At 51.8% G+C, this 13,665-nt stretch overlaps 1 protein-coding gene and 1 long non-coding RNA gene across 2 annotated transcripts in view; one reads left to right on the top strand and one right to left on the bottom strand.

The window, feature by feature from the left end:
- Window positions 1–12,292, bottom strand: part of LOC138268008 (uncharacterized) — a 39,089-nt gene extending 26,797 nt beyond the window's left edge. The window contains exons 1-2 of the long non-coding RNA XR_011199901.1: window positions 12,179–12,292; window positions 11,916–12,089 (exon numbers count right to left, since the gene is read on the bottom strand). This is a non-coding gene — a long non-coding RNA (uncharacterized lncRNA). The remainder of the gene's footprint in view (window positions 1–11,915; window positions 12,090–12,178) is intronic.
- Window positions 969–13,665, top strand: part of LOC138268007 (N-acetyllactosaminide beta-1,3-N-acetylglucosaminyltransferase 3-like) — a 211,644-nt gene continuing 198,947 nt past the window's right edge. Inside the window, exon 1 of the mRNA XM_069217314.1 lies at window positions 969–3,156. The gene's annotated coding sequence lies outside the window, so the exon portion shown is untranslated. The remainder of the gene's footprint in view (window positions 3,157–13,665) is intronic.

The raw sequence follows: 13,665 nt of genomic DNA, 5'->3' as shown, positions 1-13,665 counted from the left end.
GTACCCCTTGGTACTCACTACAAGCCAGTCCAGCCTCCTACACCCGTTCACTACTGCGCTTCAGCGACTCGTTCACGGGTATAAAGCACTGCTACCCGTTCACTACTGCGCGCTGCTACCCATTCGCTACTGCGCTTCAGTTACTCGTTCACGGGTATAAAGCGCTGCTACCCGTTCGCTACAGCGCTTCGGCGACTCGTTCACGGGTATAAAGCGCTACAGAAACGCAGTTACTATTCCGAAGGGAGTTGCATGTGAGAAGCAACCAGGCCTAGCTCGGCCAAGGCCCCGGGACCCCTGCTGCCGGCCCTTGCCCTCAGTTGGGGTCTCTCTGCGGTCTGAGGTCTTGGGAGGCGAGCTGGAGACCTCACAGGCTGGTCTCACGGCGGTGTGAAAGCTCTGCTTAACTAGAGGTGCACAGGAAGTCATTGGAAGCAGGCCCCCCCTGTACCTCCCCCCCAGCCCCTCCGCCCCCCGCCAGGCCAGGCTTGCGCAAATACTGAAGTGAAACATTAATTGCTTTACTCACAAAGAAAGGTTGGAGGCTGCAATGAAAGTGGGACAACTTATCACCACTTATGTGGCTGCGCTTGCCTCGGGCGCGCGCCCTTTTCTTCTGTTGGGGGTCATTGTTCAGGGGTTCGTTTTTGTTGCGAGATATCAAGGATGAACCTGTGAGCGCCGCCTTCGGGTTAGTGACTTTCACACCTGGCTGTTCCTGCGCCATAACGAGAAGAAATGTCAATAATCCATCTTTAAACAGCAAGTGGAAAACAGATTGAGATAATATTAACTCGCAGACAATTAAATGGCTCTAAGATGGAATTGCAAGCAGGCAATGCTGCTATATCAGGAGGTTGTAAAGTCATAAAAAGTTTACAAGCAGGAGGCTCTGCGTCTGAGCGATGAAGAAACGCCCGCCCCCTGCAGACCGTGCCCTGGTGTCATTGCAGGGGTCTAAACTCTTACTTCTAACATGCATATTTACACCCGAGCACCCGGGGCCACGCCCTACCTGTCGGAGGCAAATGCAGGGACTGCTGTTCCCTAAACCCTGTCATTTAGAAGGCGGCAGCCACCTGAACCTCAGCCAAGCCTGAGAGAGCCCGGTGCAGTGACACGAGCGGCACTGCATGCAGTGTCATCTAGCACTGGAAGCAGCAGCAAGTTACAGCCAGACACCAAGCAGGGACCGAGGCAACAGCATCCTCCAGCTGAGCCTCATCCAAGCCTGGGAGAGCCCCGTGCAGTGAAACTAGCGGCACTGCATGCAGTGTCCTCTAGCACTGGAAGCAGCAGCAGGTAAGAGCCAGAGACCAGGCAGGGACCGAGACAACAGCATCCTTTACCTGAACCTCAGCCAAGCCTGGGAGAGCCCCGTGCAGTGAAACTAGCGGCACTGCATGCAGTGTCCACTAGCACTGGAAGCAGCAGCAAGTTACAGCCAGACACCAAGCAGGGACCGGGCCAACAGCATCCTCCACCTGAACCTCAGCCAAGCCTGGGAGAGCCCGGTGCAGTGACACGAGCGGCACTGCATGCAGTGTCATCTAGCACTGGAAGCAGCAGCAAGTGACAGCCAGACACCAAGCAGGGACCGGGGCAACAGCATCCTCCACCTGAACTTCAGCCAAGCCTGGGAGAGCCCCGTGCAGTGACACGAGCGGCACTGCATGCAGTGTCCTCTAGCACTGGAAGCAGCAGCAGGTAAGAGCCAGACACCAGGCAGGGACCGAGGCAACAGCATCCTCCACCTTAGCCTCAACCAAGCCTGCGAGAGCCTGGTGCAGTGAAACTAGCGTCATTGCATGCAGTGTCCACTAGCACTGGAAGCAGCAGCAGGTGAGAGCCAGAGACCAGGCAGGGACTGAGGCAACAGCATCCTCTACCTGAATCTCAGCCAAGCCTGGGAGAGCCCAGTGCAGTGACACCAGGGGCACTGCATGCAGTGTCCACTAGCACTGGAAGTAGCAGAAAGTTACAGCCAGACACCAAGCAGGGACCGGGGCAACAGCATCCTCCACCTGAACTTCAGCCAAGCCTGGGAGAGCCCGGTGCAGTGACACCAGCAGCACTGCATGCAGTGTCCACTAGCACTGGAAGCCGCAGCAAATAAGAACAACGGGCCAGGACCAGACAGGGACCGAGGCAACAACATCCTCCACCTGCCATCGCCCATGCCTGGGAGAGCCTGGTGCAGTGAAACCACCAGCACTGCATGCAGTGTCCTCTGCGCACTGGTACGCTGAGCACACCTGAGCAAGTAACTGCCAGAGACCAGGACTGAGCTGAGGTAACAACATACTTCACCTGAATATCAGCCAAGCCTCGGAGAGCCAGGTGCAGTGGAAGCAGCAGCACGGCACGCAGTGTCCACTAGCACTGTAGGCAGGAGCACACCTAAGCAAGTGGCAGCCTGAGACCAAGAGTAGGACTGAGGCAACCACATACTTCACCTCGGAGAGCCTGGTGCAATGGAATCAGCAGCACTGAATGAAGTGTCCTCTGAGCACTGGAAGCAGCAGCACACCTGAGCAAGTGGCAGCCAGAAACCAGAACCACGCAGGGACCGAGGCAACAGCATCCTCCATCTGGGCTTCAGCCAAGCCTGGGAGAGCCTGGTGCAGTGAAACCAGCAGCACTGCATGCAGTGAACACTAGCACTGGAAGCACGGACACACCTGAGCAAGTGACAGCCACACACAAGGACCAGGTAGGGGCCGAGACAACAGCATCTGACCCTCAGCCAAGCCTGGGAGAGAACTGGGGCAGTGGAACCAGCAGCACTGCATGCACTGCCCGTTAGCTCTGGAAATTGCAATGCACCTGAGTAAGTGACTGCCAGAGAGCAGGAATAAGGCTGCGGCATAAGTACACCCACCTGAGCCTCAGCCAAGCCTGGGAGAGACCTGGTGCAGTGAAACCAGCAGCACTGCATGCACACCTGAGCAAGGGACCGTCAGAGACCAGGACTGGGCTGGGCCAACAACATACGTCTCCTGAACCTAACCCAACCCAAGGAGAGCCCTGGTGTAGCCAGCACAGCGCACCCAGTGCCCTCTGCGCACTGGAAGCAGCATCACACCTGAGCAGGTGCGAGCCAGAGACCAGGACCAGGCTGAGACTCACACCTCACTGCGATTCAACCCACATGTGGTAAGTCCAGCACAGCTGCCTTGAAACTGAACTGTACAGGGTCCGCCCGTTGAATCTGGTGCCAAGGGTTTGTGTTTGAATAATGTCGTATAGGGGCACCAGGTGCCTCTGGCTGTCCTCGAGGAGCTGCACTCGCCTGGCTCTGTCCTGCTCGCTATACCGGCGGCACTTCTCAGCGCCCCGAACTTATCACAAGACTAGAACTGGCGCTTCATAAACCACCTACACTAATAAACCTTTCTTTTGCGATTGATAGTCAGCGGGAACTATTTTATTTACAGCCTAAAAGCTCTTTAGATTACCTTTGTTATGCTGTACATTTTTAGAACAAAATACTTTTTTTGTTTTGCACACCTTTTTACAAGAATGCACCTTTGTTATGATGACAAGTGATGTCAGCCCTCACAGAGGTGCTTCTGTCTCCGTTTAATGAATGGGGTTGCAGCGCTGCACGCAGGAGCCTTCGAGGCGCTGAGTCCCGAACCCCGCGACCTTTAGAAGGCAGGGTGGACAGAGACGGTGCAGTGACGCTTCTGGCCAGACACGTGATATATTCATATTGCGCGCTCGGCGATGACAGCTCTGAAGTCACGGTGTAGCGCCTTACCAGAGACGTTTTAAGGTATGGGGGAAGAGGGCTCTGGCCCGGACCCCCAGTCTTTTATGTATTTTTAATGTGGGTGACGTTGGGTGTCTGTTAGAGACATTTTGCAGATAAATATTGGGTTTATGTTTCATGTTACATTCATAAAAAGCTGCTTCTAGATCAAGTCGAAATGGGGGGCGTCACGGAGATTCTTGGCTGTAATATAACGGAGCCGCTGTTGCGTTACAGAATATTACATGTAAACACGGGTAACATTTGGACCATTGTGCTGTGCACTGTCCGTGACCGGCCAAATGGGGCACGACGATCCGAAATCAGAGCATACATGCAAAGCTTTCCCGAACAGGGCCCTCCGAAAATCCTAAGATGTCCCTGCATGGCATCTGTAACTGAGAGGGGGGTGCTCGGTCACCTACATCGTATTACAAGTCTGTTGTAGCTTATGGTACTTGTAATACAGGAGACAGGAGGATATCAGTCAAAACACGGCCCTCATTTTATATATATATATATATATATATATATATAAGGAATGCTCGGTCACAAACATGGCGGGTGTCACCTACACCGTATTACAAGTCTGACGGGAGATCAGTCAAAATACGGCCCTCGTTCTTATATATATATATATATATATATATGATGCTGGGCACAAACATGGCGGGTGTCACCTACACCGTATTACAAGTCTGACGGGAGATCAGTCAAAATACGGCCCTCGTTCTTATATATATATATATATATATATATATATATATATATATATATATATGATGCTGGGCACAAACATGGCGGGTGTCACCTACACCGTATTACAAGTCTGTTGTAGCTTATGGTACTTGTAATACAGGAGACAGGAGGATATCAGTCAAAACACGGCCCTCATTTTATATATATATATATATATATATATATATATATATATATATATATATATATATATATATATATATACGGAATGCTCGGTCACAAACATGGCGGGTGTCACCTACACCGTATTACAAGTCTGACGGGAGATCAGTCAAAATACGGCCCTCGTTCTTATATATATATATATATATATATATATATATATATATATATATGTGATGCTGGGCACAAACTTGGCGGGTGTCACCTACACCGTATTACAAGTGTGTTGTTGCTTATGGCACTTGTAATACAGAAGACGGGATATTAGTCAAAATACGGCACTTATTCTATAATATATATATATGTTGAACTTCTTTAAACTTGGACCCTGTTAATGGATTTACACAGAACGTTTTTAAACATGGGATTCATGGAACGCAGGATGCTTCTGGATGCTTCTGCAGATCAAGAGGGGCTGATAGAGGATGGATAGTTAAATGAATGATGGATGGATGGATGGATTGGAAAAACAAGAGAAACGAGCACATCTTTGAAACCTTAAACTTTCCTAACTCTGCAGCTTGTATAAAAAGTGATATTACTTGCCAACTCTGCCGGAATCTCGACCTGGCGGTACCAAACTGGGATTCTACCGCGTCCGCGGATTTCCGTCACAGCGCTCTACAAAGCGCCAGAAGAAATACAAAACGTGTCTCTTTGTGTTTTGATCGTGAAGTAGAAATCACACTCGTCGCATTGATTTCACGACCCTCTGAGTTCAGAAAGTCTACGTTGGGGCAGGACCCGTGGGTTCCTCATAAACTCTGCAGCAGGCGCACGACACGCTGAGCTCATTCACTGCCGCGCTCAGTAAATCTTCCAGGTCACAAGCATCAGCTGTGCGTGAGTGAACCGAGTAGATTTTCTAACAGCGCCACCTGAAGACGGAGCCACCTCTGGGCGCTTCTGGGGACTGAGTGTTCGAACTAAGTAGGGTGAATGCGTGGGAGTTCAGCTGACCACACACTGCGCCCTCACTACGTGGCATGCGTTATAGCGCACAACCACCACACCCGAGATCAGTCGGAGTAAGCGCCACTGGGAGTAACTCCGGCGCCCAGGACCTGACCCTGTGCTGGGGGTTATGTTAGGGTATTTCTACGTCATTGACCTCATTAGCGTGTCCCACAAACTGATCGCTCTGCCCTCGAGTGTAGAAGCCAACTCAGCAATCTGGGGAGAGGAAGTGCTCCACCCTCAGTGCCCATTCCATCCTTGGCCTCTCTGCGGAGACTTGGACAATACTGTGCCGACCAGACTGAGGGCGTTGCGAGGCGAGGCGCTGTACACAGTGGACCAGCCATAGAGAATCCAGAAATTGCGCTTAATACAGCTTCTTGGCACTGTCCTCGCAGGAGACACAAACCCGTTCCTCTTGCGATGTAGGTACGTGGCCTTTGTAAAGCACAGACCCCGGGCCGGGGCAGCCTGATATCTCAGGGCTCGGTGGGCTGCTCGTGCCTGACCTGGACGACCTGAGATCTCCGTGTTCAGCCCGGCAAGGGACCAGCCTGATATCTCAGGTGTATGGGTGGGTTGCTATTAAGTGACCTAGGAAAGGCTGAGATCTCGGGGAGGGGGGGGGGGGGGGGGGTAGGGGGGGGCGTATTGGGATTCTGCACCCCAACCTGTGACATCGTGATGGGCGGGGGTGCTCACACCTGACTCGAGACAGCCAGAGATGACATGGCTGCGGGGCTGCTCACATGTGACCTGGGCAGCCTGAGATGTGATGGCAGAGACAGATACTGACAGAGGGAGGGACACAGAGACAGGTACTGACAGAGAGAGAGGCAGAGAGACAGGTACTGACAGAGAGAAGGACACAGAGACAGGTACTGACAGAGAGAAGGACACAGAGACAGGTACTGGCAGACAGAAGGAGACAGAGACAGGTACTGACAGGCAGAAGGGCACAGAGACAGGCACAGAGACAGGTACTGACAGAGAGGAAGGGCACAGAGACAGGTACTGACAGAGAGAAGGACACAGAGACAGGTACTGACAGAAAGTGGGGCACAGAGACAGGTACTGACAGAGAGAGGGGCACAGAGACAGGTACTGACAGAGAGAAGGACAGAGAGACAGTTACTGACAGAGAGAAGGACACAGAGACAGGTACTGACGGACAGAATGACACAGAGACAGGTACTGACAGAGAGAGGGGCACAGCGACAGGTACTGACAGAGAGGAAGGGCACAGAGAGAGGTACTGAGAGACAGAAGGACACAGAGACAGGTACTGACAGAGAGAAGGACACAGAGACAGGTACTGACAGAGAGAGGGGCACAGAGACAGGTACTGAGAGAGGGAAGGACACATAGACAGGTAGTGACAGAGAGAAGGACACAGAGACAAGTACTGACAGAGAGAAGGGCACAGAGACAGGTACGAAGGGCACAGAGACAGGTACTTACAGACAGAAGGGCACAGAGACAGGTACTGACAGAGAGGAAGGACACAGAGACAGGTCCTGACAGACAGAAGGACACAGAGACAGGTACTGACAGAGAGGAAGGGCACATAGACAGGTATTGACAGAGAGAAGGACACAGAGACAGGTACTGGCAGACAGAAGGACACAGAGACAGGTACTGACAGACAGAAGGGCACAGAGACAGGCACAGAGACAGGTACTGACAGAGAGAAGGACAGAGAGACAGTTACTGACAGAGAGAAGGACACAGAGACAGGTACTGACAGACAGAATGACACAGAGACAGGTACTGACAGAGAGAGGAGCACAGCGATAGGTACTGACAGAGAGAAGGACACAGAGACAAGTACTGACAGAGAGAAGGGCACAGAGACAGGTACTGACAGACAGAAGGGCACAGAGACAGGTACTGACAGAGAGAAGGACACAGAGACAGGTACTGACAGACAGAATGACAGAGACAGGTACTGACAGAGAGAGGGACACAAAGACAGGTACTGACAGAGAAGGGCACAGAGACAGGTACTGACAGAGAGAAGGACACAGAGACAGGTACTGACAGACAGTATGACACAGAGACAGGTACTGACAGAGAGGAAGGACACAGAGACAGGTACTGACAGACAGAAGGGCACAGAGACAGGTACTGACAGAGAGGAAGGGCACAGAGACAGGTACTGAGAGACAGAAGGACACAGAGACAGGTAGTGACAGAAGGACACAGAGACACGTACTGACGGAGAGAAGGGTACAGACACAGGTACTGACATACAGAAGGAAACAGAGACAGGTACTGACAGACAGTATGACACAGAGACAAGTACTGACAGAGAGAGGGGCACAGAGACAGGTACTGACAGAGAGAAGGACACAGAGACAGGTACTGACAGACAGAAGGGCACAGAGACAGGTACTGACAGAGAGAGGGGCACATAGACAGGTACTGACAGACAGAAGGGCACAGAGACAGGTACTGACAGAGAGAGGGGCACAGAGACAGGTAATAAGAGACAGAAGGACACAGAGACAGGTACTGACAGAGAGGAATGACACAGAGACAGGTACTGACAGACAGAAGGACACAGAGACAGGTACTGACAGAGTGGAAGGGCACAGAGACAGGTACTGACAGACAGAAGGACACAGAGACAGGTACTGACAGAGAGGAAGGACACAGAGACAGGTACTGACAGACAGAAGGGCATAGAGACAGGTACTGACAGAGAGGAAGGGCACAGAGACAGGTACTGAGAGACAGAAGGACACGGAGACAGGTACTGACAGAGAGAAGGACACAGAGACAGGTACTGATAGAGAGAGGGGCACAGAGACAGGTACTGAGAGAGGGAAGGACACATAGACAGGTACTCACAGAGAGAAGGACACAGAGACAAGTACTGACAGAGAGAAGGGCACAGAGACAGGTACGAAGGGCACAGAGACAGGTACTTACAGACAGAAGGGCACAGAGACAGGTACTGACAGAGAGGAAGGACACAGAGACAGGTCCTGACAGACAGAAGGACACAGAGACAGGTACTGACAGAGAGGAAGGGCACATAGACAGGTACTGACAGAGAGAAGGACACAGAGACAGGTACTGGCAGACAGAAGGAGACAGAGACAGGTACTGACAGGCAGAAGGGCACAGAGACAGGTACTGACAGAGAGGAAGGGCACAGAGACAGGTACTGACAGAGAGAAAGACACAGAGACAGGTACTGACAGAAAGTGGGACACAGAGACAGGTACTGACAGAGAGAGGGGCACAGAGACAGGTATTGACAGAGAGAAGGACAGAGAGACAGTTACTGACAGAGAGAAGGACACAGAGACAGGTACTGACGGACAGAATGACACAGAGACAGGTACTGACAGAGAGAGGGGCACAGCGACAGGTACTGACAGAGAGGAAGGGCACAGAGAGAGGTACTGAGAGACAGAAGGACACAGAGACAGGTACTGACAGAGAGAAGGACACAGAGACAGGTACTGGCAGACAGAAGGAGACAGAGACAGGTACTGACAGGCAGAAGGGCACAGAGACAGGTACTGACAGAGAGGAAGGGCACAGAGACAGGTACTGACAGAGAGAAAGACACAGAGACAGGTACTGACAGAAAGTGGGACACAGAGACAGGTACTGACAGAGAGAGGGGCACAGAGACAGGTATTGACAGAGAGAAGGACAGAGAGACAGTTACTGACAGAGAGAAGGACACAGAGACAGGTACTGACGGACAGAATGACACAGAGACAGGTACTGACAGAGAGAGGGGCACAGCGACAGGTACTGACAGAGAGGAAGGGCACAGAGAGAGGTACTGAGAGACAGAAGGACACAGAGACAGGTACTGACAGAGAGAAGGACACAGAGACAGGTACTGACAGAGAGAGGGGCACAGAGACAGGTACTGAGAGAGGGAAGGACACATAGACAGGTACTGACAGAGAGAAGGACACAGAGACAAGTACTGACAGAGAGAAGGGCACAGAGACAGCTACGAAGGGCACAGAGACAGGTACTTACAGACAGAAGGGCACAGAGACAGGTACTGACAGAGAGGAAGGACACAGAGACAGGTCCTGACAGACAGAAGGACACAGAGACAGGTACTGACAGAGAGGAAGGGCACATAGACAGGTATTGACAGAGAGAAGGACACAGAGACAGGTACTGGCAGACAGAAGGACACAGAGACAGGTACTGACAGACAGAAGGGCACAGAGACAGGCACAGAGACAGGTACTGACAGAGAGAAGGACACAGAGACAGGTACTGACAGACAGAATGACAGAGACAGGTACTGACAGAGAGAGGGGCACAAAGACAGGTACTGACAGAGAAGGGCACAGAGACAGGTACTGACAGAGAGAAGGACACAGAGACAGGTACTGACAGACAGTATGACACAGAGACAGGTACTGACAGAGAGGAAGGACACAGAGACACGTACTGACGGAGAGAAGGGTACAGACACAGGTACTGACATACAGAAGAACACAGAGACAGGTACTGACAGACAGTATGACACAGAGACAGGTACTGACAGAGAGAGGGGCACAGAGACAGGTACTGACAGAGAGAAGGACACAGAGACAGGTACTGACAGACAGAAGGGCACCGAGACAGGTACTGACAGAGAGAGGGGCACAGAGACAGGTACTGACAGACAGAAGGGCACAGAGACAGGTACTGACAGAGAGAGGGGCACAGAGACAGGTAATGACAGAGAGGAAGGACACAGGGACAGGTACTGACAGAGATAGGGGTACAGACACAGGTACTGAGAGACAGAAGGACACAGAGACAGGTACTGACAGAGAGGAAGAACACAGAGACAGGTACTGACGGACAGAAGGACACAGAGACAGGTACTGACAGAGAGAAGGGCACAGAGACAGGTACTGACAGACAGAAGGACACAGAGACAGGTACTGACAGACAGAAGGACACAGAGACAGGTACTGACAGAGAGGAAGGGCACAGAGACAGGTAGTGACAGAGAGGAAGGGCACAGAGACAGGTACTGACAGGGAGAATGACACAGAGACAGGTACTGACAGAGAGGAAGGGCACAGAGACATGTACTGACAGACAGAAGGACACAGAGACAGGTACTGACAGAGAGGAAGGACACAGAGACAGGCAATGACAAAGACAAGGGCACAGAGACAGGTACTGACAGAGAGAGGGGCACAGAGGCAGGTACTGACAGAGAGAAGGACACAGAGACAGGTACTGACAGAGAGGAAGGGCACAGGGACAGGTACTGACAGAGATGAGGCATAAAGAGACCAGTGCTGTCAGACCTAACCGTCGTAGACAGGTACTGACACACAGCAAGACCTCAGGCTGTCTCGTGTCTGACGTGAGTAGCTCACAGACCTGGGATCTCAGGCTGTCTCGTGTCTGACGCGAGTAGCTCACAGACCTGAGATCTCAGGCTGTCTCGTGTGAGACGTGAGCAGCTCACAGACCAGAGATCTCCAGGTGTCACATGTAGCCCCAGATGTCACGTGAGTAGCTCACAGACCAGAGATCTTGTCTCAGACGTGAGTAGCTCACAGACCAGGGATCTCAGGCTGTCTCGTGTCAGACGTGAGTAGCTCACAGACCTGGGATCTCAGGCTGTCTCGTGTCTGACGCGAGTAGCTCACAGACCTGAGATCTCAGGCTGTCTCGTGTGAGACGTGAGCAGCTCACAGACCAGAGATCTCCAGGTGTCACATGTAGCCCCAGATGTCACGTGAGTAGCTCACAGACCAGAGATCTTGTCTCAGACGTGAGTAGCTCACAGACCAGGGATCTCAGGCTGTCTCGTGTCAGACGTGAGTAGCTCACAGACCTGGGATCTCAGGTTGTCTCGTGTCTGACGTGAGTAGGTCACAGACCTGAGATCTCAGGCTGTCTCGGGTCAGACGTGAGTAGCTCACAGACCTGAGATCTCAGGCTGTCTCGTGTCAGACGTGAGTAGCTCACAGACCTGGGATCTCAGGCTGTCTCGTGTGAGACGTGAACAGCTCACAGACCAGAGATCTCCAGGTGTCACATGTAGCCCCAGATGTCACGTGTAGCTCACAGACCTGAGATCTGAGGCTGTCTCGTGTCAGACGTGAGTAGCTCACAGACCTGGGATCTCAGGCTGTCACGTGTCAGACGTGAGCAGCTCACAGACCAGAGATCTCCAGGTGTCACATGTAGCCCCAGATGTCACGTGTAGCTCACAGACCTGAGATCTGAGGCTGTCGTATCACATCAGGTCCTTACCCACGCCTGGTAGTTTTTTGGATCATTTTACCTTCGGTTCTGCTTTTCATGCTAGAAGCTCGGGTCTGCAGTCCCCACGGTGCCCGCAGGGAGGCGGGGGTGTAACCTGCTCACGCCTGGGGCAGGGCTGCGCGAATCCTTCATCATCGGACCTGCACACGCACCGTGTGACCCGGGGCCTTTGCTGGGCGGCTTCCAGTGTAACCTGGAATGGGAATAACTTTAATTGTGGAACATTTGCACCCGCGGCGCGTGACACCGCAGCGCTTTAGGAAGGTGGGTGGAGCGCCTCACCTGCCTACGTGTTGTTAGAGAACTTCTGGAACAAGTCCCAGCGCCTGGAGGCGGCCTGCAAACCAGAAAGGAGTCCAAACTAATAACCCTCACACCATTCACTCCCTTTGTACGCTCTCTATTGGCTGGGACCTTTGTTGTACAGCCTGAAGCAGTTTGTGTTCTAAGAGCCTCAGTATTGCAGTAGGCTTGCTAGGCCTGAGAATCTGTAGTGCACAGCGCCCTCTCAGGGCTCAGTACATGGTTACACTGCAATACTTGCAGACATGTTCCTTTCATGTGCTTATGCGCTCCGGGGGCTGACTGGATGTACACAGGACCATGTTCCTTACAAATGCTATTTTCATTCTGGTGTCCCCTAGGGAATGTTCTGAGCATTACAGTCTAATGCCTAACATTTATTTCTGATAAAGGTTTTTATTGGGTTCACATGATAATTGTATATGTTTTATTAGACTCTCCTTATTGCAGTTTTGGCCACGAGTCAGGTCAACTTAACATCTCTATTACACTGTGACGATTTGAGCACTCTTGATATGTTTGGGTGACCCTTCCAGTTTATTTCTCCTCTGTGGCTGTCTTCTGTCTTTTTTGGGGGGGATTGTGTTACCCCACCAGCAGCTCTGATGGTGGATGGTGAAAGGGGTGTTCTATTGGAATTAGCATGGCAGGTGAATATTAGGATGCTAAAAGGCAACATTTTCATTTTTGGTTGCAGACAGAGGAAGAAGGTAAATGGAAGTGCTTTAGTTATATGCAGGGCCACTGGAATTATGTGGGAGGAAAATACCAAATTATGAGGCAGGGTTGACCAATTTATGTGGAAAGAAAAGTCCAGTTATGAATTTCCAACACCAATAGCTCTAACTCAAGCAAACGCGAGACCCTTTGCATTGCAAATGGTTGTTACTGTTGTTTTCCGTGATATTACCCCAAGTATTGCCTGCAGGAAGCACAAACCTGTGCATTGCACCATACCTTGCAAAACACCAACATAGCTTATCTTTACAAATGCAAAACGGCCCCAATCTGCAAACGCGGGCCACTTTGTTTTAGCTGTTTGATTTGCTAAAAGGGGCCACTTTTATTTTGGTGCTCAGGTCCTTTTTCTGTCCCATTCCCACCCTGGGGTAGAAGGCGTTGGACTGACCTATGTGGCAATCTGGGTGCGCCCGAAGCGCTGGTCTCACAAGTCGGCGTGTGCGTGGTTTTCTATATGTTTGAGGGAATCGCTCACGGTCTGTTGGCACAGTTCGTACTCTTGATTTCCCAGATATTAACACCAACATTGGCTGCAAGTGCAAATGCTTGCAGCCTCCCACACCTCCCAAGCACGTACCCTGTGCCTTCACAAGCTGACGCCTGGGCACATACCCTGTGCCTTCACAAGCTGCCACCCGAGCACATACCCTGTGCCTTCACAAACTGAAACCTACAAGCTGACACCTGAGCACATACCCTGTGCCTTCACAAGCTGAGCACATACC

Source organism: Pleurodeles waltl, chromosome 12 (genome assembly GCF_031143425.1).
Source record: "Pleurodeles waltl isolate 20211129_DDA chromosome 12, aPleWal1.hap1.20221129, whole genome shotgun sequence".
NCBI classification, from domain to species: Eukaryota; Metazoa; Chordata; class Amphibia; order Caudata; family Salamandridae; genus Pleurodeles; species Pleurodeles waltl.
This window is presented reverse-complemented; position numbering and strand designations above follow the sequence as displayed.